Here is a 15,250-nt window from a genome sequence, read left to right as displayed (position 1 = left end):
TTAATCACTGGTTCTGCTGCCACTCAGTAAGGTTATGAATATACAATTGACCCTCAAAGAACACAGATTTGAACTGTGAGGGTCCACTTAACACATTGATTTTTTTTTTCAATCAGTACTGTATTTTCATTTTACAGATCTTTAAATTAATCGTGTGGGGGAAAATGGGGGAAAGTTTGTGTTTGGAGATCACAATCAATGGAATCAAAAAAACTAGAGCTTGAGTCCTGATCTCTCCAAACTGCTTCAGCTTCCTGCCTTAGTGTGAGCCATTGATTAACTCCTCAGTTTTTGAGGCAGAGATAGCAGTACATGGATTTTTGACTGTGCAAGGGTTCAGAACCCCTAACTCCTGTTCAAGGGTCAACTGTATATATAATTCTCTCCCCTTTTCCTACAAAAGTGAAATGTCATATATGCTGCTCATCACCTTGCTCTTTAAACTTAAGACCCCTTTAGAACTTTCCCTATCGGTACACACAGATCTCCCTTATTCTCTTTCATAGTTGCAGAATATCCCATTCAACGGATGGACTGTGTTCTACCTAACCTAACACTACTGGGCAGTTGTTTCCAGTCTTTAGCTATTGTGAACAGTGCTGCCAAGAATAACTGTGTACCATACATTATTTCTCATTTGTGCAAGTATATCCAAAGGATAAATTCTCAGAAGTAGACTATCTGGACATATTTGTAATTTTGATAGATTTTGCCAAAATGCCCTTTTGGGGACCTGTACCAATTTATTTTTGCAGGTGTGAGAGCACTGTTTCTTTATAGAAATGCCCACAGAGTATATTACTAAACTTTTGGATTTTTTTGCCAAACTGAGAAGAAATGGTATCCCAGTGTAGTTTTCCCGACTTTTATGTCTTTCGTGAGTTTAAAGTTCTTTTCAAATGTTTAAGAGCCATTTGTATTTACTTTTCTGGGGACAGTCAATTCGTATCTTATGCCTACTTCTACTAGATTGTTGGTTCTTTTAATGGATTTCCAAGAATTCTTTATAAATTACAGAGATGACCCTTTGTCTGTGATCTGGGTTGCAAATACTTTCCTCTAGTTTGTCATTTATCTTACCTTGCAAGAACTTTTTGATTTTTATGTAGTTAACTTTATCAATCTTTTCTAATGGCTTTTTGGGTTTTGGGTCACGGCTATACTTTTCCCACTATGAGATTATACATTCTCCCACTTTTTCCTTTAGTGCTTTTACGGTTTTATTTTGATTTTTTTAAACATTTAAATCTTTGATCCCTTTGGAGCTTATCCTAATTCAACATGTAAGGTAGAGATCTCACTTTTCCCGTGAGTTGGCTACCTAGTTGTCTTAGAACTATTCAGTAGAGAGTCCATTCTCCACTTTGGGATGCCACTTTTATCAAATACTAAATTCTCCTAGCAAACAGTTGTGTCTATTTCTGGGCATTCTAAATATTCTTTTTTAAAAAATTTATTTCTCTCTTGAGGCGGGGAGGAAGGTAATTAGGATTATTTATGTATTTTTAGAGGAGGTATTGGGAATTGAACCCAGGGCCTCATGCATGCTAAGCATGTGCTCTACCACTTGAGCTATATACCTCCACCCCTATTGCTGGACATTCTAGTCCAGCCCATTCCTTTGTCTCTTCCTGCACCCAAATCAAGTTTTTTAAATTGTTGAGGCCTTGAATATTATTATCTATAGTAGTACGGTTAGTGTCGCCTTTTCTTGTTTCATAGTTTCCTGGTATTCTTTTCTCTTTCCCTTTTTTTTTTCCCTGAGGGGTGGGGGACTGTAGGCAATTTCATGGGACTCCTGCAGGGGAACACACAATAAGCCAATAATTACCTGTCACTTGGTAGTGCCAAGAAAAAAAATAAAGCAGATAAAAGGACAGGAGGCAAGGAGGAAGTAGTATTTATATGGGAAGTGAGGGAAACCCCTTAGATGAGGTGGAGACACCTGAGTGAAGGGAGGGGTGGCCACCTGGATAGCTGGGGAAGATATTCCTAGCAGCACCAAGGGCAAATGCAAAGGCTTGAGGCAGGAGCATGCTTGGCATGTTGAAAAACAGCAAGGCAGCCAGTGCAGCCAGAATGGAGCTCTCAGAGGCGAGAGTGGGAGGCGATGAGGTAGATCTTGCAGGCCTTGCAGGTCACAGCAAGGACGCTGGCTTTTCCTCTGAGATGGGGAGCCATGGGAGGGGGTTGAGCAAAAGACTGACATATTCTGACCTCCCTTTTATCAGGATGGCTCAAGCTGCAGTGTGGAGAGCAGGCTGCCCTGGGTGTGGGCAGAACCAGTGAGGGCAATAGGATTGGGGATGGGTGAGTAAATTATAACTTGGCTTCCTTGTCTGTCTCCCCCTTTGCAAGGACTGGCATTAAGCTTATTCAATGACATATGCACAGAGTAGGCATGGATAAACATTTGTGGGGGCAAGAAGGGAGGGAGGACAATAGGAGGAGGCAGGAGAGGCAAAGTCCTCTGGGGACTGGCTCTGCAAAGACCACAGATAGTAGAGGGAGCAGACGCCATGGGATAGCCAGCTCCTCAGCAAAGAAGGAGGCCGAGAGAGACTGAAGCTGGGGAAGCTTTGCCTCTCCACAACCTGGTGCCTGCCCAACCCAGGATCTGTGGACCGCCCCCCTCCCAACATTGAGCACCAGGCTATGTGAAGTTTATGCTGGAGTTTTGCCATCACAGGGACCCTAGAGAGGGGCCTCTGTTCCTCAAAGTGAGAGGGTTCAAGGGCCAAGGCACCTGGGAGAGAAGAGAGCAGCTTTCCTGAATCCTGGCACACAGAGGCCTGAGGGAGAGATAATATGCCCCCTTTACAGATGATAAATTGAGGCTCCAAGAAGGAAAGGAGCCCCCCAAGGTTATATAGCAAATAAGTGGCCCAGCCCAGTTTCAGGGGCTTTGGTGGCTACCAGAATGCTCTTTGGCCTCAGCCTAATTATGGTTCTGGTCCCTCTGTAGTTTCGGGGAGTGACCAAGTACAGAAGGAGAGGCTGACCCCTGGCACACAGCCAGCCCTTAGCTGCTGCCCAGGCCCAGCTGCTGAGGCCCCAGTGTGGGTGGGATCCAGCTGTGTGGAACAGGAGCCATGGGACCCTCAAGACCTAATGATACTTCAGGCAGAATGGGCCTGGGAAAAGGGCAGGTGGACAAAAGGCACCAATATGTGGGGCAGGAAAAAAAGGTTGTGCTTTGAAGTTTGGCCTGCCTTGGCCACTATCTCACTGGGTGACCTTAGATTAATAACATTCATCCAGAGCCTCAGTCTGTGCATCTGTAAAATAGAACAGCATCTCTTGCCTTACAGGGCTGGTCTGGGGTTTGAAGGAGGCCATAGAAGTCCAGTGCTACCAGAAGATGCTTCCCTTCTGGCCTCCGCTCACCCAGACCAGGTGGCTGGGGCCCCTGTCCCCAGCAGCTGATTGGTTGGTCCTAGATGAAGGGGAACATGAGCTGTGACAGTGTCTCAAGTCCCAGGCCTATAGGCAATAGGGGATCTGGCCAGTGCCGAGGCCTATGGATCCTATCAAGGCCAGGCGAGTCTGCATGAGCACTGAGGACCCTGGCTCTGTATGAAGTGCTTCGTACAAAGTACTCACTCACCTTGGGCCTCAGTTCCAGGGAATCTCTTAAGCATTGGTTGGGGGTGGGTAGGAATCAGATGCCTTCTAACTGGAGTAGGCTGCCTCAGAAGTAGTGAGCTTCCTGCCTCTAAGGTATGTAAGCAGAGCCTGGATAAGTACAGGGCAAGGATTCACTCATGCACTCACTCATTCAATAAACTCCTATGGAGAGCCTACTTTGGGCTAGGCACTGTGCCTACCACTGGAGGATACAGTGACCAGCATCCTTACACTCTCATATTTTACATTCTAATAGGGGAGAGAGGCTGTTAAATAGTGGTAAGAAAGTGTGTATTTGATATGGTGGGGCTGGTCAAGGAACATCTCCCCACCCCCCAGTGGGAGAAAGTGACTCCTGAACTGAGATTTGAAGGGTAAATATGAGTTAAGCAGGGACGAATGTCTAGGTCAAAGAGAACAGCAGGTGCAAAAGCCCAGAGGCAAGAAAGAGCCAGGTATTTTCAAGGAGCTGGAAGTTCAGCATCCTGGAGGCTAGGAAGTGAGATGGGGAGGGGCTGAGCCGAGTGAGGACAGGAGTCAGGATCCACCCAGTTCCCTGGTGGTCAAGAAAAAGGAGGTAAACATGTGAAAGAGGAGGGGGTAGGGAGGAAACTGCAAAGTCTGAGAGGAAAGGAGAGCTAACAGCACGGGAGGGGACTAGCTGAGACTAGAGACCCAGGCATGGACTTGTGGGTCTTGTTGAGTGGCCTAGGGAGCCATGGGAGGGTTTTATGCAGAGAGGTGCCCCTATCTCAGTAGGAACAATGGGGAAGGTTGTCTGGGATGAACTTGAAGGTCCTGGCAGACTCTTAGACCCCTCAGAGCCTCCGGGCAGCCCAGTCCTCTTAGGCACAAGTTCCTTAGAGCCGTCTCGAGGAGGATGACAAAACTCACTTGTCAGAGGACCCTCAGAGCAGTCAGTTCAGTGATACAGTTACAAGGGGTGGGGTGGGTAGTGTGTGAGGAAAGAAAAGCCTGAGAGTTCAGGAAGGAGAAAGCAGGCTTTTCTTAACTCCTGATAGTGGGGCTGGGATCTCAGCTCATCACTGACTCAAACAACTTAAGAAGTCTCAGCTCCCAGGACTCTTGGGGATGGAGGGACAAGTCTCTCATCATAAGATGGGGGAAATGTGGCCCCCAGAGATTAAGGAAATTGCTCCAGGCCACAGAGCAAACCAGCGGTAGAGTCACCGTCAGGAAGAAAAGAACTAGAATCTACGGAGCCCCTAGCATGTCCAAGTCTAACACTGGGCACATCAATCATTTAATGTAGGTACCGCTTCATTTTGCAGATGAGCAGACTGAGGTCCAGAAGGCATGACTTTTGTCCAGGATCAGAGTGAGGGCTAGAGACTAGGTCTGCAGACTCCTCGTCCCGCAGCTCTTTGGGGTCTGAGTTTGGGGTCGGGGGTGGTGGGAAGAAGCGAAGCATGTCCGGAAGAGTGAGGGCGAGTGTGGGGCTGTGTTTCTGGGACTTTCCTCGCTGAGGCTGGAGGCCCGAAATAGCCGCGTTGGGGTGAGAGCGTCTAGGTTTGTTTACCCGCTCTCTGCCCCGCCCTCTGCCGGGAGCGGTTCAGCCACAGCGCGCGTCCCCTACGCTGTCCCATCTCCCTGCGAACAGCGAAAGCCTTGCCAAAGTCTCGGAGGTACCTGGACGTGCTCCCAGGAGACCCTGACGCGCTAAAGCTGGCACGGCTGCTGGCTGCCTCGCCGCGATCCACCGGAACGCCTCGCCGCGTTCCTTCACTTTCTGCTCCCACCGTATCTACTCCCACCGCAGTGTTAGTGAGTGGGGCCGCCACCAGGCGCCCACCAATCAGGAAGCAGAGACTGACTCGGGGCACGCCTCCCTCTGTGACGGACAGCATCAGGCCCGGAAGCCCCGCCCAGTGGCGTGGCCTGGGAAAGGCCTTGGAGGGCCAGTGGGTGGGGCTCCGAAGGGTGAAAATAACTCCCCTTGTGAATCGCGCACATTATAGCTGCCCCAAGGAATACAGGCAGGTGAATCGTTTCCTAACTTTTAAAATGTATTTATTCTCTCAGTTACTCATCCATCCATCTATCTTTTGTTCATCCACTCAACCAAAACTATTGGGCGTCTCCTGTAGGTCAGGGTCTGGGCTGGGTGATGGCGATAAATAACGATGAGCCATGTGCATGTGCTCAGGGAGCTCAGAGTCTAGTGAGCAGGTCTGACAGTAACAAATGCTTACACCAACCATGCTTTTATTACAACCGTGATCAATCCCAGGAACATAAGGTACAGGCTGCTGGAATAACGGAGTGTTTAATTTAGACTGGGGGCTCAGGTCTCTGGAGAAGTTAGATTCCAGATGACTCCTGAAGCAACAGAAGGGTTCCAGGCAGAGGAAAGAACTTGTGGAAAGGCGTTGAGCTTGGCAGGCAGTTGTAAGGTTCTGGGAAGGGAAAAGAGGCCAGCATGGCTGGAAAAGAGTTGGGGGAGGGGATGCAAGGTGAGATAAGACTCTGGAGATTTGGGGGAGCAGATTATTAAAGACCTTGAAGGCCAGAGTAAGGAAGTTGAATTTTATTCTAAGTGAGATGAGCAGACACTGGGTAGTTTTGAGCCTGGGGTGGGGAGGGAGGTTGGTCACTTGATCAACTTTGTCTTCAGATCTTCCTGACTGAATGTGGAGAATAGACAAGAGAGAACACAAGGGTCAAGAGTGGACACAGGGAGACTTTAGAAGGACTTTGTAGGTGCCCCCAGGCCTGAGGGTAGTGAGCTAGATGATGAAAGGGGGCCATGTGGGTGGAGACTCATGAACAGACTCAAGAAATAATGAGAAAATAGAATCTACAGGCTGCATGTTTGCTCAACTGAGTGGGAGGGGGAATGGATGAGGCAGAGAGAGATTAAAATTAAGTTCCTTGATTGGACAGTTTAATTTATAGAGTCCCCTCTGGGTACCAGGCACTGTCTTGGTGAGACTGACTGGGTCCTGGCCTGTCACTTTCCAGCTGTTTACCTCTCTCTGCCTTGAGTCCTTTTCTGTAAAAATGAGGATCCTAATAACACCTAAGAGGATTGTGGTTAGGGTTAAGTGAGTTGATACATGTAAAACCTTGGATCTGGGTGTTTGGGACTAGGTTCTGAGGCTGAGTATTTGGACTTGAGTATCTGGGGCTAAGTGCTTGGGCTTGCTTCCTGGAATAACCAAGGCTCCATTTCTTTACTGCCCTATTCCAAAAATTAAAACAGGATAAGATGCTAATACAGTGGTTCCCTCACTTGTCTGCACATTGGAATCACCTGGAGATTTTTTTAACTTCCCAAGCCCCAGGCTATACCCCCAGACAGTTAAATCAAAATCTCTGTGGGTGAGACACAGTTATCAGTAAATTTCAAAGGCCCCAGGTAACTCCCAGCTGCAGATAAGTTTGGGAACCACTGTGGTAAAGAAGAACAAAGAGGCTGCTGTAAAGTAGTGGTCAGGGAGGACTTCTCTGAATAGATGACATTTAAGTGGAGACCTAAGAGTGAAGAAGGAGATGTCATGGGGAAGTCAGGGGGAAGGCCTTTGAGCAAATGTCTGGCCTAGCTTCCTGCATGCCTGGAAGTGCCTTTGGGCCTGCTTTTTGGAGTAACCAAGGCTCTGTTTCTTTACTGATCTTGTACAAATGTAACCTGACTTTCCCCAGTGGCTTCATAGCACATGGGAAAAGTGTGAACCTGCCTGTCTGCACTGTCTGCTCCAGGGAGACCCCAGAGGGAAAGAAAATAGAAGGCTGCTCTGGGCCTCTTCAGAGGGTCTTCCTAGGGCCTTCCTCTCCCCCTGAGCCAGGAAGCCCATTCTTCCTAATTTTCTGCCCCTCCCCCACAGCCATCTGCTTAAAGGAAGTGGCTCTTCAGTTATTCACAGGAAGCCACAGACCTCCTCTGCCTCAGCTCCCTCCAGCTACTGCTGACCCAGGCCCTCTGCTGGTCTACACCCTCTTCGAGGCAGGGTCCAGGGATGCCCTGTTCCCAGCATCACCATCTGCTGCCCAGATAAGAAGTGTGTGTTTGGTGTGCTCCTATCATTTCCTTTCAGTTCCTGTAACTTAGGTCTGGGAGCACAGGCTATAAGTCTGGAGGTGAGATCTGACTGCAGAGGGTCTTGAATGTGGTGCCCATGAGTTTGGAGACCCCAGGGCTGTAGGACTGAGGGCCTGGAAGAGGAGGAGAGGCAGACCCTGCAGGGATTCTCAGGGTTGACCACTCCCATGAGTTTCAGGATCTCCTGCTGCAGAACAGGGCCAGGGTCTGATTCATTTTGGTCTTCAGCATCCAGGGCCGGCCCCAGGGAGGTCTGTTGGTTGTGGAGCTGCTCAAGGATGAGTCAGGCTGATGAGGATTCCAGGCTGAGACTGTACTGCCACCTGGTGGCCATACTGGTGCAGCGCACAATGGGGTTGTGGGAGGCGCCCGCGGAGAGGAAGTAGGTGGACTTGGAAGAGTCTGGGGACCAGGGAAGCCCTTAAAGAAGAAAAGAAATTTCTAGCTAAAGGGATTTTTATCAAAGAGCAATACACCGATAACTTCAGCACTTTGGAAAGACATTCCATGTCTAGAGGAGAGTCCAACTCCTCCCTCCCTCCGTTTTATAGACTAGGACACTGAGGTCCAGAGAGAAATGATGTCAGAGGACCTCAACCGTTGTTTTCCATCAAGTCAGCCACACAGATGGGATCTATTTTTGGACTTTTCTTAGGGCGTGGTCCCAGAGTGAGGAACTGCCCTGCTAGTTTCTAGTCACCCTCATTTGTGACCAAACACGGCATCTTTCAGCACAATCACCCACCTTAGTCACCAAAGTTGGCACCACTGGGTGGCTTTTGGCAGTTTCCAAAAATAAAATCAACTCTCAGAGAGCTGGGAGCTTGACAGGACCCAGGAGATTCCGAATCCTATACTTCAGGCTCAGCAGATTTAGGGCAGGAAGCACCAGAGACTCTGATGTCCAACACCCTTCTGGTTTTAAAAACGAGGAAGCTGGGACTCAGAGAGGGCAAATAACCTGCCTGAGCACCCCACCCTGGAGCTGGGCCAGGACTCAGCTTTGTGTCTCTCTGAAGGCCATTGCTAAGGAGAAGTCCAAAGGTGATTAGCATCTCCTGACTTGCTGCACTAGCGAATTCTGGTCTGTGTTCATCATTCTGTCTCATACTTTGTAGACAAGATGATTGTGGTCTGTAAAATTGACAAAGCCCAGGAGGGGTGAAAGGAGATGGGAGCGAGGAGGTGGTGACCAGGGAGGAAGAAGGGAAGTCATGGATACTTTGGGGGGGGGGGCTCCTAGTTTGTGCACTGAGAGCTCCAGGTAGGTAGGAGCTGGGTCTTTCCCACTGCAGTGTCCTTAACACCTGGCACAGTGCCTGACACAGAATGAGTGCCCAGTAAATGCCTGCAGAGTGAAAGTGAGTAGTTACCCTGCCCAGGCCCAAAGGGGTCCTGTGGTAGGCAGAGGATCTCCTTAAAGATGAGTCATTGTCAGGGCCATTCAGCCTGAGAACTGCTGAGGCCTCAGATCTAAAATCTGGGGGCAGAGCTGTCCATTCCTCTCTGGCCTTGATGCTGTTCTAGGCAATATGATGTCTAGGGAATAAAAGGGGGGTGTATGCCCCTGGGGACAGGGTGCCCATCCGTAGGAGGAAGGAAGAACAGGGGCTGTGAGCTCCAGAAAGTAAAGCTTGACTCCAAAGTTAGATTACCTCATTCCTGGTTGTTATTTGGCTATTTCCTCTTTGCTTTATGCAAGCCCTTAGTCATAATAATAATGGATATTTACTGAGTGTTTACCACATGCTAGGCATCATGCTAGACTCCTTCTGTTCTCTGTTTCGTCTAATCTCATAACAAAAATCCTGTGAGGTACATGCTGTTCTCATTCTCAGTCTCCAGAGGAGGAAATTGAGGCACTAAGAATTGAAGGCACTCATGTAAGGGCACACAGGTGGGAGATGGCAGGACATCTGTAGGACTTCAGAGGAACATTCCTAACCACGCTGCTCCACGGCCTTATCTGAAGCCTCATCTGTGCTGGGGGATACTGAATAAAAGGTTAGGGGCCTGTGTTAACTTGACCACAGTGTTAGAGGGGATTCAGGTCCCCCTCCTCCCAGGCCTTCATGATAGTGACAGTGGGTCCCTCAGGGAAAGAACAAGTGGTCCAGTCCCTCCTTCCCATGAAGGTTGAGGAAGGTGAAGGGACAGGTAGATGGGAGGAGACTGGCCTCAGTTCAATTCTACCCACATACACTGAGCCCCCACTGTGTGCCAGGGCTGTGCCAGGCACTGGGGAGGAGAGACAAATTAGACTCAGTGCCCTCCCTGAGAGGAGCCGAGGGACACCTGTTTCTGTCTCTGGGATATCAACTCTACAAATGGACGGTGGTGCCATTACCAGGCCTTGGAGAGTGTGATGCTTGAGACCCCACTTCCCTCCGTGGGCAGAAGTCCACTCCATCTATCCTTTTGGGGAGGCCCTAACCATGGCAGGACTCGGCTGCAGCCCATGGTGATTATCAGGTCAGGGGACTCAGCTCAGCTTCTCCTCTTGGACACAAGCTGTAGAGACAGTGTTTGGGGTACAGATGGTGCCTTCACCACCTGTGCCCCTTGTCCACAAACAGTGCTGCTCTGGAGCCTGGGGCAAGCTAGCTGAGGCAAACATTGCCATCTGCAGAGAGGGCATTGGACTTGTGGGCAGGAGCAAGCAGAATGGAGCCTCTCACCCATCTCCACACATGTTTGAAATCAAAGAAGTTCTAGATTAGAGGTGGGGCTGGGTGGAGGAGGCTTGAGGGCAGCTGGCTTGGCCCTTTAGTGACCAGCTTTTGTGGTTCACACATGGCGGCTTCCCAGGAGTGCAGATCTCCCTGGGAGCCTGGTCTGTCCATTCAAAGACCAGAACCACAGCACAGTTCTCTCTCTGTCTCCACTAGTGCTAGAATCAGCCCGACCTTCACTGCCATTTGATTACTGGGGCTTCTTGGCCCTCTGCCCACCTCGGCCCAGGCACTCTGTTTCACTGGACAGGCCTCCCAAACCTCAAACCCTCCCAAGGGCTTGGCTTGGCCTCCCCTCCCACTCAGGAGGCGTGCAGGCTCCTGGTGCAAACTGCCCAGCCTGTCCCGAGAGTTCTCTGAGGGAAGGGAGGCCTTGCTGAGCGCCCAGCCTGCTGTTACACTCTCCCCCCGAGGCAAACATCTGGCCTTATGTTCTCCATGTGAGGGAGACCACTTTAGTGCTTCTTCAGGGGATGGAGGTCTGGCTTCTCCATCCCTGCCTATCAGAGAAGTAGCTAGAAGCTTCTCTCAGGGAGAAGAGAAAGAATCTGCATGAAATGGAGCCTGAGCATTCATGCTGTGACGGGGGAAGCTCTCCTGGGAAGGAGTCCCAGAGGAGGGGATGTCTGAGCTGGGTTATGAGGTTTGGAAGGACATTTTAGGCAGAGAGAACAAAGCATGCCAAGGCTCAGAGACGAAATCAGCTAGCCGTGCTCCGGGAGCCGTGATGGCCTTTAGAGGGAAAGAGGTGGGCGTGCGCATGAGGCGGACCAGAGCCATGTCTTGTTGGGCTTTGCATAGCGAGTGCGACTCACAGCAGGACACAGTGCTTTCAGAGAGGAGTTTATTCTGTGTTTTTTTTTTTTCAACTTAGGTCATTGCCAAGTGTGACAGCAGAAGCTCTGGACTACAGCTAGAAAAAGGAGGACAAGGAGGAAGGAGGAAAGAGGAGTTCTGGGGAGCTGCTGACTACTCCTTGTCCTTTGTCTCCTTCTGGTTTTCAAGTTGATTGTGGATGGTGTAGCCCAAAAAGGCCCCAATCTTGGCCATGAGGGCGCTGCCGCCGCTAGCCCCTGTAAAGCAAATACAACTGGGTCACTTGGGGCCCAGGCACCAGGCCCAGGAATCCCAATGTCTGGAAACATTTGGTCAAGTTCAACCTTTTCATTTCCAAATGGAGAAATAGGGGCCCTAGAGGGGACAGGACTTCTGCAAAGTGAACCCTGCCCCCACCTCCACCCCCCAACTTGGCATCTCAAGTCAGAGGTGATTTTCAGAGATGAAAAAGACAGAAATGAGATCATTCTCTTCAAGTCTGCAGTGAATGCACTGTTAGTAATGCTAACTGTCGCCTCTGTGGAGACCTCCCTGTGGGTGCTGGGGGTTTGTAAGTAAGATATTCCATCCTCGTCACAACCCTGTGACATGTGAGAGGATGGCCATCTTACAGCACAGGACTGTCCCTAGCCTTGTTCACACCCTTCACCTCCCACTGCTGGGGTGCAGCCTGGTCTGTGTCTTCCTCTCTGCCCCCTGGGAGAAGGGCTCTGTCCTTTTGCGCTGATTCTTTGGGCTTTTGTCATCCAGAACTGAGAGAAGATGGAGAATTCAGAAAACTAGAGGGGCAGTTTGTCAGGGACGTTTATTCTCTAGGATTTTGGATGCTTGAGGCGGGGCAGGGAGTGGGGTAGAGAGAGAAAGGGGAGTGAATGTATGTTTTTCAGAAGCACCATTCTGTGCTCTCTATCCCCTTCCCAGTGCTCAAGAAATGCAAGACCAGAGTTTGTATGAGACTGAATTGGGTGGCTTCACCACATTTCTTTGCCACTCTGGTTCTCTGAGATTGGGAAGATTCATAAAATGTTAAACTGAGGATGGTTATCCTGGTTAACACGTAGGGAAACTGAGACTTGTGACTTGGCCAAAGCATTAGTGAGGCACCCGACCTGAAATGGCTGAAACTCAAAAATCAGACTGACTGGGTTTGAGTCCTGGCTCTGGTGCTAACTAGCTGGGAGAACTTGAGTAAATTACTGAATCGCCGGTTCCTCGGTTTCCCCACTGAGTGGTGGGGATTATAAGGCTCCCCACCTCGTAGAGCTGAGTTAGCCTGTGAGAACGGCTCAGTGCAGTCACGAGGGCCCCTGGCCTTGGTGTCCCTGCCCCAGGGCCCAGCCCCGCACTCACCCAGGCTCTGCAGCGTGGCCACCAGCCCGCCGGCCGGCACTCCGCCCCCGTTCGCCACGGCCGACCAGCTCATCAGCGAGGCGGCTATCGAGTTGGCGGCGATGCCGGTGCCCGCGAAGCCCAGCGCGGGCAGCGCCATGGCCATGAGTCCTGGAGGAAGAGGAGGCCGTGAGGGACGCCGGCCGCAGGGCCCGCCCCACCTTTCCCGGCTCCCCGCCCTCCAAACCCACCTCCTCCGACGGCCATGTAGGTCAGTGTGCCCAATAACCCGGAGCTGCTGTCGTCCTTTGAGCGTCGTCTTTCGTCTGGCGGGAGAGTGGACACGCCCAGTGGGGAGCAGGGTCCCCTACTCTGTGACTGACGCTCAGGCCCACCCGCAGAGGTGGGGCCACCGTCCTCCCATTTCGGAGAGCCCCTATGAAGGGAACAGACTCTCCCCCAAGGCGCCGCGCCTGGCACTGAACTGGCATAAACACAATTCGGGGGAATAGAGGAACTGACAGAGCAGGGACTCGAATCTGGGACTGGCTACAGCGACCCTGCGCTGTCCGTTCTAATAGCGCCTCTCGTTCAGAGGCACGGCTGAGTCTCTAAACCAGAGATCCTGAAACTCTCCGCAGGGATTCTGAAACTCTCCGGTTCTTTATTCCACAGTCCTCAGGTGTCCCAGGATCCTTACCGGTCTCCTCGCCGCAGCAGGTGTAGAGTAGCAGGTAGCACAAGAAGAGTGATACCGCCTTCTGCCGCATGGTGGCGCCGCGAAGGCTTTGTCACCGGACCTGAGATGGGGAGAGGGAGGGGTGGTCCCCAGAGCCCTTTTGGAGCCGCGCCCGCTGTGTTGTTTTCCGTTTTGGTTGGAGAATGAGCCCATAAAAAGCAGCGAGGTGCTCTGGACTAAGCCCAGGACCCCTCTAAGGAGCCATAGCTTTCGGTTCCCTCACGGCACCCGAGCCGCTGATGTTCCTGCCTTACCAGGTGATTGTGAGAATTCAAGGAGGAAATCCTTTTCTGGTACAGTGCCTGGCACATGGTACGCACTCTACAGACGCCACCTAGTATCCTTACTGCGGTTTCTGTTATTGGCATTGTCTGGCTGTCTGACCTTAAGCAGGATCCCTAGGACTTCTCTGAGCCTCAGTTTCCTTATCCCTAAAATGGGATTATTAACAGAGCCTATTTCAGAGGGTGGCTCTGAGTTTTGAAGCTATTCACCACTATATCCCTAGTATTTAGAACAGTTCCGGTCACTTTCTAGAACTTTCTAAAAAATGGTTGGATAAACATAAAAAAGAATGGATAAACATTCTTACAATGCATTGAATGTTTACAGGCCTCCCATCAACTTCATTTTTCAGAAAGAAAGCAAAGAGAGGTAAAGGAGCTTGCCCAAGGTCACACAGCAAATTGTGCAGCCTAGACACGCACTCAGGACTGTCAGAATCAAAACCTGTGCTCTTCCCATTATACCACAAAATAGGAAAACATATACCCCCAACTCACCTCTAATGTGATCTTTGTCTGCTCAATGCATTTTTCTCTAGTTAGAAACATAAACCCAAATACATTCCTCTGTATTTAGCACTTACTCATCACAAGGTTGTACCCATAACAACCCCATGAAGTAGGTACCATTGTTCTCAACCACGTGTTCTAGAAGAGGAAACTGAAACTCAGAAGAGTAGGTAATATTCCCAACTTCTCAGTCAGGGAGTAGCAGAGTTGGGATTTAAAGCCACAGATGGCTGATGCCCAAACCCCACTTTGAACACCCTCCAGATCATTTCATCTATCCTCAGAGATGAACTCACTGTCACATTAGATCCTACAATAAAGGGGTTTCAGAAATCGTCCAGCCCTTTGGTCAGGTAAAGTAACCTGCTTCCCATTTTACAGATGAGAAACTAAAGCCCAGGGAAGTGAAGCAACAGGATTAAGGCCACAGACTGCTGATATGGCACCTATAAGCTAAGTCCCATGACTCTTGAGGTTTTGTACCCCCAACCCCTAAAAGCACACTAACACATCCCCTCAGACCAGTCTTAGTCCAGGGCACTAAAAGAGACTCAGGGATGTCGCCTCCCTGAGGAATGGGCATCCCGGCTCTCACTGCATGAGGCTCACAGGCAGGCAGCCTGGCAGCAGTCTGCAGCTTCACACCCCCACCTCATAGCCATAGCTTCCTTGCTTACCTTGGAGGAGAGCAGAGACGGAATCTTGCTGTCTGGGTCTGGCTGATGGATGGGAGCAGCAGTGAGCTAACAGCTTTCAGGCTGGGTTTCTATAATCCTTTCCTTTGCCCAAATTTATGCCCCCTGAAGTGGCCAATCCCTGTAAGAGTTTCCATTTCTTAAGCTCTGCAGAATCTTTTCTCCTCCCCTTCAGCTCTGCTCGGTGAAGGCATCTCTGCTGAGCCACCTTATGGCTGAAAAGTGTAATTCAAGTCAGGAGTTTTCTGAATGGCTAACAGTATTCAAAGCAGGACACACTAGACTGGGATCCACGGTTTTGCTGGGCTTAGGGAAGCCTAGCCACCAGCTCCTCTTGGGGCACAATTTAATTCAATTCATAATAGTGCCCACCATTTCTTGAGCAGTTGCCACATAAGAGGGTCTGGAAAGAGATCCAACCCCATGACAGCCTTGTG

General features: G+C 50.3%; 1 long non-coding RNA gene across 2 annotated transcripts; it reads right to left on the bottom strand.

The window, feature by feature from the left end:
• Nucleotides 1-11,249: 11,249 nt before the first annotated feature.
• On the bottom strand, nucleotides 11,250-14,953 carry IFI6 (interferon alpha inducible protein 6). 2 transcript variants are annotated; one of them, XR_838219.3, is made up of 5 exons: nucleotides 14,796-14,953; nucleotides 13,286-13,385; nucleotides 12,837-12,911; nucleotides 12,607-12,756; nucleotides 11,250-11,492 (listed from the first exon to the last, which is right to left on the bottom strand). It is a non-coding gene; the product is annotated as an interferon alpha inducible protein 6 (long non-coding RNA). The 2 variants fall into 2 exon arrangements; XR_004140660.2 differs by lacking the exon at nucleotides 12,837-12,911.
• Between the last annotated feature and the right edge of the window lie 297 nt (nucleotides 14,954-15,250).

This window comes from Camelus dromedarius, chromosome 14 (assembly GCF_036321535.1).
Source record: "Camelus dromedarius isolate mCamDro1 chromosome 14, mCamDro1.pat, whole genome shotgun sequence".
Taxonomy (NCBI): domain Eukaryota; kingdom Metazoa; phylum Chordata; class Mammalia; order Artiodactyla; family Camelidae; genus Camelus; species Camelus dromedarius.
The sequence above is the reverse complement of the archived record's forward strand: the minus strand, read 5'-3'. Positions and strand labels throughout refer to the sequence as shown.